Genomic DNA, 10,961 nt, shown 5'->3' on the forward strand with positions numbered 1-10,961 from the left:
TGCCTCACCAGCGGCACGTCGGAATTCTTCCATCATTTTCCTTTGGCCTCCTGCATTAAATTTCAGCTGTTTGTGCTTCCCTTCAAGGCTCCCCAGATCACTGCTCTGACCTATAGCATCAACTGCAATATTTCCTGCTCCCGTTTCCACTCAGCCAGTACATCACACCTCGGTGATGTCTTTATCCACCCCTCCATGCTCCAGATCATCCTCAACAACCGAATCTTCTTTTAAGCAATTTAGGAAGGAATGCACCTCTGTTTTCATACATTCTTTCTCAAAGCACACCTTCCTCTGTCAGTCTGTGCTTTTACAGATCTCCCTGCTCCAATATGAGATTGCCATTCAGACAAGACCAAACACTGCCAAAATATATCACATTCTGGCCACTGATAAGCTCCAGGCTTGTATTTGCCATTGATTGGTTAAAAGCCCCTGGAGGCAGCAGCATTCTTCATGTTTTGCACAATGCCAACCTACTTCTAGACATCAATAACTAATGAAACTAAGAAGGCTGAAGCTAAGTTTTCTTATCCTTCTTATTGGATGGAATGATGTTACAGTTTTTGAATCAGAGACCCTTCCCAGGTCCAAAAAGAGTCAGAGTGAAAACCAGGTTTCCTGGGAACTCCTCTAACTGGCAGAGGTTAAGCTCAGGACATTGTTGTTCTCCTGCCATGAAGTGTCTTCTCATATCTGGTCTTAGCTGTTATCTTTCTTATGTAGAGAAGTCCTAGAAGGCAAGAGGCACTGCAGTCTCATCCTCCCAAGGAGCTGTGGAGGATCTCACCTGGCTGTTGGAGCCCCATCAGGCAAGAGACTTTACAGATCCAGGGCTTAGCCAAGAATGCTGATTGCCATCAGAAAAGGATGCTTTTTCCAGCCACAGGAAATGTGAATAAGGGAGCTTACTTTTGTGAATTTATGTGTGCAGCTGGTGCTATAGAGGTGTGTCTGTTGTGAGAAGAACAGTTATAGGACTCTGTTTCTTATGCACCATTTACAAGTGTGTGAAGATAGCATAAGGAAATGGATGTGTTGTATATTTTCTCTAACAGAGTACTATCAGGCAATTTTGCAAAGATCTGATGAGCAGGTATGAAGACCAGGTCTCATGCTCAATCCCACAGCTGCAAATTCACTGTCATTGCAGAAGCAGCCTTAGAGGATCAAATGCAATGCTAAAGGATGTTCCAGAGACTGCAGGAAAGGCCCTGCTGATGCTTGAGCTGTAACATTGGTTTAAAGACCAACACATCTGCGCCATTCCTTGACCAGAGAAGCAGTTCACTGCAGCTGCCACAGCCTGATGGAGTAAATAGACAATGCACCTTGCTGCAGTGGGCTTTCTACGGGATACCACCTCTGTCTTTATCCTCTGATGCTGTAGCTAAAGGGAGTACTTGCTTGGTTCTCTTTGTGTACCTGCAGTGGTTTTACCCTGGCTGGATGCCAGATGCCCACCAAAGCAACCCTATCACTGCCCTCTTTGGCTGGAGAGGGGAGAGAATATATCACAAAAGGCTCATAGGTTGAGATAAGGACAAGGAGGGATCATTCACCAGTTACTGTCATGGGCAAAACTTGACTTGATTGGGGGAATCAGTTTAATTTATTACCAGTCCAATCAGAGCAGTGTAATGAGAAATAAAGCCAAATCTTAAAACACCTTCTCCAACCCCCTGCTTCTTCCTGAGCTCAGCTTTAATCTTGATTTTCTATACATTCTCCCCCACAATGGTGCAGGGGGATGTGGAATAGGGGCTATGGTCAGTTTATCACATGTCTCTGCCATTCCTTCCTCCTCATGAGAGGGCACCTTATGCTCTTCCAATGCTCCAGCATGGGGTCCCTCCCACAGGGAACAGCGTGGGTCCCTTCCATGGGGTGTATCCTTCAGGAACAGCATGCTCCAGCGTGGGTTCCTCTGCGGGGTCACAGCTGTTGTCAGTAAACCTGCTCCAGCCGATGGTCTCAGCCTTGGCCACTGGTGGGTAAGTCTTGGAGCCAGCTGGCGTTGGCTCTATCAGACATGGGGGAAGCTTCTGGCAGCTTCTCACAGAAGCCACCCGTGTAGCCCCCCTGCTACCAACACCTTGCCATGCAGACCCAGGACAGTAGTATTTTTTGCTCTTCCCTTTTCTGGATGCAGCTATTTGATTTACACTCAGGAGCGGTAGCTTCCAACAAATGTAAATCATGTACGTACTCCATGGCATCTCCCAGCTTTCTGAAATACACATTTGCCTTCTCTCTCTGCAGTGAGCCTTCTATGTACGCAAAAAAAGACTTGCATATGAGAGTGCACCTTCCAGGCATAAAGTCGGCTCTTTTCAGGCCTGATTCATGCTGCTGCATCCCTCTTTGTCTCAAGCTGAGCCTGATATGCTACCAAAGTCTAAGACCTGAATTTGGGTCTTTCAAGGAAGTGCTTTAATCACCTATGGGACTGGAGTTGCATTTCCTTGTGCAGTCTCTTATGCCTCATTTACAAACTGCCTACTTGCTCCAGCTCCCGAGTGAGAGGTGATGGAAGGGTCAGTACAGGAGTTTTGCCAACATCTAGATGCAAACTATGGGTCACAGCAGCTCTGTTACATCAAGGCTTAGCAAGCCTGAAAATTCCTGTAAGTAAAACCCAGGCTTCACTGCAGTCATATAGACCTCTCCAGGTTGAGATGGGATTTGAGCACAAGATTTGCAACAAATATTAGTGTCACCTAATTGGACACGGCACTCAAAGTGGGAATACAGCTCCTGCAGTATTCAGGTTCCAAGCGCCCACAACTTTCAGCACTTTAACAACAAAGTAATCTCACAGGTACCCGGCCAGAATTACAGAGGTTTTATTACTCACCGTGTTATGTACCAATGAAACACAACATCACAGTTACTGTATTTAACGAATTGATCTCTTTATAGCTTTTTTTCCAGTGAGATGTAGGTTAATGAAGCAACTTTCTGTCATGGACCCAAGAGGGAGAAACTTCCCTGTCGCTATTAAAAGCGACTCTTGCTTGAAGGATTCATGTTTATAGAATAAAATGAAGATCAGAACATGCTCTCTATTCAAGGGACTCTTCCTATCACAGTTAGCCTTTATAAATCACACAGATGCTCCCTAAGCTGTGCCCTTCTGGAGATTTTGAGGAAATTTATGGGCCTTGAAAGTTAAATTTCTTAGACACTGTTAGACCAGAAGAGAGGGAAAATCCAGAACACAAGACTCCTTCAATTAAAGGCTTAAAATGTTCTGGTAACAAACTCTCCCATATTAAACTAGAAGGCAACTAACTGGGGCATTTCTGATGCTTTCAGGGGCTTTGATGAAGGCAGAGATCACCTCTAAAATGTACAAGATCCACAAAGGCCGCTTTTCCACTGTATCTCTAAAGCAATTTTTATAGCAATTACTTGGAAATCGAGTTCTACTGCATTTGCCACTGGCTTCAGTGGAACCAGGCTTTCACCCATTCCATATCGGCTCTAGGGCTCCTCTTCTGTTTTCCTGTTTCTGGCATGACCCAGTTCGGAGAGCAGCTGCAATCTGTCATCTGGTAGTAAATACTGAGTGTATGCTGTGGAGAGGAACAGCCCGCTGAGTCTTGCAGCCTTAAACCTTTGCTGTGGTGCAAGGTTTACAAGATGATTTAAAATCTGCATGTGTAGGAAATAAGGATGATAGGCTGAGTCCACACAGAAAATAGGTTTGGGACAGACTGAGATTGATGGCTCTGTGACAATGACAGTAAAGTTAATAGCTGATACAGGCAGAAAACAGCCTCTATTTAAAATTGAAGTGTGTGTCACTGACAGCATCGTACTGACCATTACTAGACCTAATTTCTCTCTGGTAATGACTACGAGAAGCTGAATAGATAATGACGTGCACTGCAGAGCATCTGGGAAATGGGATTAACTGCTTTGCTTTTGGTTTTTTCTCCCTTGTTTTAGAAACTACTGTGTAATGATTGGTAGAGGTGCTATCCTTGAACACTCCTGAAGGGTAACGATTAGTCACTCTGCTGGGAGCATCTCTGTCGCCTCTATTTCCTCTCCTCTTAGGAGACAGAAGGGGTGTAAATCGTGCTTGGAACAGATTGGGGAGGCTGACACTGTTAAAATATAAGACCTCGACAAAAACCCTGGAGATGATGTATCACCAGTCTCCTGGGCAGTTGTGCTCCAAGTTCACATTTGCACACTGTAGATAATTCCTGCCTTTCGACAGCCTGAACCCAAACTTCAAATGCAAATGGTCTTGGAGCTGGAAATGGAAACCCGCATGCACTGAGTGGAGTTTTCCATATATTCTAGTAAAAAGCTGACAAAATAAAAATATGAAACAAAGGGAAAACAAACCCTTTAGTCCTGGGGTAAGCAATTCCTTGCTCTGTTTCTGCCATTAGTCCCTCCTGTTTACTCCACTCTTCAGAGGCAGAGATACCCATTGGTTTTGCACATCTTCACCCATACAAGTAAAGATCTTTGTTGGCATACCAGTATAGTGTTGATCTGCAAAGACCTGACTTTGCTGTGAGCTAGTGAAAGGCCTTTAAAAGGTACTAAAACCAATGCAAGGGGGTTCTGAAAATTCATATGCATGGCACATGGATGTAATCAACTTCAGGAATAAATACTTGTGCCTCAAACCTGAACGCAGCCAGTGCACATGTGTGAGGGTGAATGTTGCTGTCTTCTGCTATCCATCTGGGCTCTGTCCTTGTAACAAAATTCTGGTGGTAGATACCACGCTAAGTGAAGTAAATGGCAGTGGTACATCCCCTATCTGCTCGATAACTGTAGTTCAGGCTGTCAGCAGGCTGAAATTTCCACCATTTTTTGTCACTCTTTTCTGTGACACAAGTTTGCACAACTGAAGGATTTACTGTTTCTCTGCTTGCATTTTTGTTCAGCAGGAGAACTAGCTGAATTGTTCGAGTCAAGCTCAAAAGCTCAGATCTGAAAGCCATACAGCATGAATTAATTCCAAGTCCATTCTGACTTTGCAAAGCTAATTTAAATTACAGTGGTCTCTGCAACTTCATGGAGCTGTAAAATAAATAGATATAATTGTATCTAGCTTAACTACCCTGAATCTGCTTATTGCTTTCAAATTGCTAGAATAGGGCTCATAGCTTTATAAAATCTAAGCTACCAAATGATTATGATGAGAAATCGGGACTGTGGCAATAGTAATTAAACACACGTAAAAACCCATTTTCTTCTCAGTGAGAAAATGCAACGCCTACGTTCTATTTCCATCCTTTACTTCTGTCTTCTGTGATTGCTGAAGGGCATTTTAGATGTGGTTGCTCAGACTACTCAAGACCTTTAAAAGAAGTCCTCATTTCCTAGAAAGTAATTAAAAACTCCCACATTGAACAAAAATACACGTAACATATGTAAATGCCATAAAAGTAGCGTGTGTTTTACATAACAATTTCTAATGCTACTTTAGGTCTGAGGCAAAATGCCATCACAGGTTTTACATACTTAGATCACCTCTCGATGCCTGTGCTGCAACAAGCATGCTCCCTCAGTGCACGTTCATGCTGCAGGGCATGCTAGCATTACGGCTGGGTTTAGTGTCAGTTGGGGAAGGGTGAATAAATAGCACTGTGTTTCCCATTAGTAGAAGGTTTCCAAAGTTCTACATAGTCAACAGGCATCAGCTACTACTTCAGTTTTGAAGCAGGTCATAGAGCAGCTCTTCACTGGGAAAGGAGCCAAAACTAAGGATTAGGAGGCTGGGGATGTGGGGTGGGATGACAGGGAGGGAGAAATAAGGTGCTGCTGCATTTCCTTTTTTGCTCCAATTCCTCTAACAAATTCCACAAAGGCATGTTAACATGAAGAGGAATTTCAGCAGCAAATCACCACAAAGAAGCCATGAAAGTCTGTTTAACACTTGCAGGTGGCATCTAGTCCAGGTGCTTTCAGGAGCTCATCATCTGACAGATACTCATCCAATAAAAGATGCTTTACATCTATGAAGTCCAAAGGTGTAAAACCAGCTGGGTCAGTTCAGTCCACCTCTTACTTTGCCAGTGCAAGATAGGAGTTGGGGGTTTTTTGCCTTTTCCCAATGCATTTGCCTAGTCTTTTTGTGCTGTTTAGTTTTAAGATTTCTGAGTAATTCAAAAGACATCTTCTAACCTCCTAGTTTAATTTCCTATCTTGGCATTAAGAGGTTCCTCTACCCACTCCTATTCATTGCTGTTTGGTGAAGTAAGTTCTTGCTTACCTTCTTTCATTCTTCCGCACTGTGGCCACCCCAAATTACTTCAATGACCTCTTCTTTGTATTTATCCCAAATTTTCTACATTTAGGCCTTATCTTTGCTTTCACAAGTTATTCAGTCATGATCCATGTGGTAGCACATCAGTATTCTTGTCTTTCACTGTGTTACTAATGTGCTGACCCCAAAACTAATGCAGTATATCATGCAGAATTACTGGCCTCAGAGCACTTGCATTCACTATTATGAAATATTTGCTTATGTTCTCCAAAACTGCAGTGGCTTTTTTTATCTTACTGCATCCCAATTACTTCTTTAACCCAGGTTTAAAATGTGTTTTCCCAAATCCTCTTTCCTTGCCTCTATTTTATGGTCAGTTCATGTTCACCTAAGTTTTTATTATTGTCGTTGTATTTCTTTGTATTTTCTTCTTATTGTTTGAAAGTCTTCCCACTTCAACAGTGTATTTCAGTAATGGACTGTCTTCATGATCCTCTTTCCCCCTTGCCAGGACTGTAAATACTTCTAAAACCTCTACATCGCTATAAAGACAACTGCATCACTGTCCATCGCTACTCAGACAATTTTGAAATCACGTATCTTTCTTCCTACTTAGGCAAATCTGAATGTATTTTTCAAGCAAGATTTCATGAGAAAGCACATGCAGAAAGATTGTATCACAGGTGTGTGTGTAATTCAATCCTTTCAGCCACTCATTTTCAACTCTATTCCAGAACATTGCTCTATAGCTTTATAGTAAGGGCAGTCACCTGAGAAATGAGAGCACGGAGGGCCAAAGAGGGCCTCACACATCTGGCCTCTGATAGGATTTGGGAAGAAAATCAGAGTTTATACAACCTCAGCAGTGATTATGAGATATCATCAGCTGCTGGGAACAGGGTCAGAAGCAGAACTCTAAGCAATTAGGTAGCTTTCAAACAAACATCAAGGCATACAACAAGCTAAGATGTTCCTTGAATGAAGTGGACATAAAAACGTGCCTCAGATATGCCTGTGGTCTTTACTGGACCTAGTCCAGTAAGAAGTGCTGTCAAACATGAATTCTACTTCCTACGACATTCACATCAATACTAATACTGTTCATGGCTTTTAGCAGTATTATTTGTTGTGTAGTGTTGCAACAGATGCCAGAATGCATCCCTTATATAAGAAAAATCCTTTAAATTTACACAGAAGTTACATATAACAAGACAAAAAAAAATAACTATACCACTATACTGCATTTATTTACCTCTTACATTCCAGTTATCTAATACATTTTCTTAAATAAAACCTGGTATTGGTACATACTTTTGGTCACTTTCATTAATACCCTGTGATACGTATCACCCAGCTTGTTATTTTTATGTTTAGAATAACCTTCCAACTTAGCAGAAACCCCCTCTGTTAAAGCCCTTGATGCTCTACCGTATCAGTCTTCATTACTATTCAATAAGGAGAGTGAGCAAACTACTCACTTTTTTCCCCCAAATATTTTTTCTGCACTGATATATTTGTAAATGCCTTTATATTTCCCCATTTTCTTTGTTAGCACAAAGTAATTGAATTAATCCATCCTCTGTAAACCTCAGTGACTGACAGTGTCCTTGGGTGTCACTGTACCTTTTTTGACATTTTTTCTTAACTTCAGATCTCCAAATGTACATCCGGAGCTCATTGTTTTCCACAGCAGATGTCAGTCTTCCTTCAGCTGTAGTCTTTTTCGCTTGTGCAGCCATCTTGTACAAGGATGAAATCTTGTTTCCTATGAGACCAGAATCCTTATCCTACTCCAACCAAATACATTCTTTACAGTGATTAGTTTAAGTAGCACTTGTGCACAAGCTCCAATTTCTCCATCAGTAAGAAATACCATAATCAGAGCAGGGTTTTTTCTACAGGACAATAACAGCCATGGCTTATTAAGAGCACTTTCAATGTAGCCTTGCTGCCTCTATGGAACAGGAAAGGCAAACTCCTTACATCTTTCCTGAATGAAGCATAAATATGCTCTGCACTCTTGTCTTTTTACTTAAAAAAACCCTTGGATCTTTGCATAGTGCCTACAAGACATCTTCTGTATTGTGACACTGAACACTGAATATCTGTTATATTGTCCGCAGAAGTGTTGGAATAATGGTTTCCCTTTGAAATTGCAAGTTAACTTGGGGTGCTCTCATAAACATGCTACAAAGTACACAGCATCCTAGCTCCATAGCTCCAAGTCCTCTCTGTGCAAAAGAGGACCCTAAGAACTCCGACCTCCCCAAATATTTTTATATTATGCATATGGAACCATCCTAGGTTCTGGTATCTGCTCCTGTGACTATCTTACGTTTATCCAGCTTCTGCCTGAGCAGAAATACAGAAATAGTCAATGATGTATAAACAAAACACCAAAACATCTGTGTTGGTAGTGCTTCATTGGTATTTGTAAACACTTCATTTGATGCCATTTCATTAACCAGCAGTTAAAAGTTCAGTTAGCACTTACTAAAATGCTAAATTTCAGCACATGTTGATGCCCAGTAATTCCTTTTGAAGTGTTTCACAGCTGAGGACTTGCCACTTTTCTTAACACTGTGATCTTCCTGGCCAATTCCTTGGCCATACTTATTCAGGGATCTGACAGCGTATGAATTATGTTCACTACCCTTACTTTCATCTGTGTAAGTCAAAGTGTACGGTTTTGGTCCAATACCTTGCAAAGTTCCTGTTTTGACAGTATTTATCGTGATAATTTACAATTCTGTCAATTCTGCATTTTCAATTTAGCTACTGTGCCATCTATTCTGGTAGGTGCTTTAAAGTGTTTTCTCCTCTCTCCCAGATGAAAAATTGTAGTATAAACCTTGGCTACTGCTAGCAGCTGCACAGAGAAAGCTGAATATTGTACTGGCCAAACATCTACTTGCAATATTTACACTCTTATTTATATCTTAGGTTACTTCTGCTCTGTTTATATGCAATAAAAAAGGCAACAAACTTTAAAGAAGTTTAGTAAGAATACATAGACAGTATACAGGCAGTAGAGCAAAGTCTACACTAATCTCCATTTTCCAGAGTTGTTCCAAAAATAGAACAAAATACTAAGTACTGTGAATTTTACACTCACAATTAAGATGTTGATGCCATTTCAAAATCCTTCTTCTTGGATCTTTCAAATACTTCTGAGCTGGATGAATGCTTATACACATACCAAAGAGAGAGCTGCCACTACAGCTTGCAAACACATAAATGCACTTGCATATTAAACAGAATCTCTACTTGCAGCCTTCTCCTTTTCAAAAGCTTTGTCTATAAAATAGTTCTGTCTCTCACAACTGCCAAAATCAACCATTATTTCTGACCAACAAGTCTGCCATAGTGGCTAATGCAGATGGGAAATGAACAGCTCTGCTGATAGCTCTGCCACTGAGTAAGCTGTCCTCTCCTTTTGTAATGTGGGAGAAAAGAAAAAGTCTTTATTTGTAATATGGTGTGACATCTGCTCACATCTAGATATGGTCATAGTTACACACCTTGTTCAACAATGGGTAAACTAATCAAAATTAACATTTTCTGGTTTTTTTGCAATTATAAGACTGGGCATCCATTCTTCTGTTAAGATATAAAGCCTTCAAAAGTAGAAATAAGAGACAGCTATGTTGCACCCAATTTTAGGGAAAAGTCATATATTGTTAAGCAGGTGTGATCAGACCTACTACATGTCTTTATTTTACCTCAAGGAGTAGGCAAAAGGGTTTAAATTATTAAAAAGCAAAATAAAAAGACTGATAGAACAACAAAAGTAGTACAAAATTTTAAAGCCCATATACCTCAGATTAATAAGCATTCAGTATCGAAACACCCTGTCTTTTAAAAGGATTCTGTTCAACTGGACTCTCTAGAAGGTTCTGAGCAAATCTTTCACATGAGACTGTTTAGGAATCTGACGGGGCATGAACTGAGCATTAAAGGTAATACAGAAGAAGCAAATCATAAGGATGGCCAGTTTTCAACTGACAAATATTAACAGTAGAGTACCCTACAGATGTGCACTGAAACGGTGTTATTTTACATATTCTTTTACCTGGACAAAAGAGACACGTAGTCCACTGGCAGCATCCCTGGACAACAGAAATTATTAAGACTCTATTTAGGGCTAACAAAAACTGTGAGGAATACCAGAGGCAGAACAAAGACCGATGAAAGTTGATGATTAACTCAAAATAATGTACTGCTCAGGTACTCCAAAGTTTTCTAGGACTGGCAGTCACAGAGAAAAGATTAATGAGGCATTTATTCAGTACATCTGGTAAACAAATCTGAAGTATTCCAACCATACATAATACTATAGGAACACTTCACCATACAATAGCTGGAGCAGTACTCAAGAAATTATAACAGATAGTTACAGAAGAAGTTAATGTTGAGGCTCTACATATGTAGCCTTAAAAAGACTTAATTATATTCATAATATAGGGGTTATTTTATGTAGCTTTTGATTTTTGCTCCAATTTAATATATACCTACTGATAGGATATGGAATAAGATGTGCTTATATGGCATAGTAGCTTGTAGTGTATGCTCCCACAATGAGGAAACACACTGAATTGTAACATCTGATTGCCCACTGTGGCCCTGTAGCTTACTAGAACTTTTTTGTATTGTGATTTTTCCTCCCTGTAAAAGTGGCTTGCACTGCAGGAGGGCTTGAAAACACATTTTTAAAGCAGCA

This window comes from Melopsittacus undulatus, chromosome 1 (assembly GCF_012275295.1).
Source record: "Melopsittacus undulatus isolate bMelUnd1 chromosome 1, bMelUnd1.mat.Z, whole genome shotgun sequence".
In the NCBI taxonomy this organism is placed as follows: domain Eukaryota; kingdom Metazoa; phylum Chordata; class Aves; order Psittaciformes; family Psittaculidae; genus Melopsittacus; species Melopsittacus undulatus.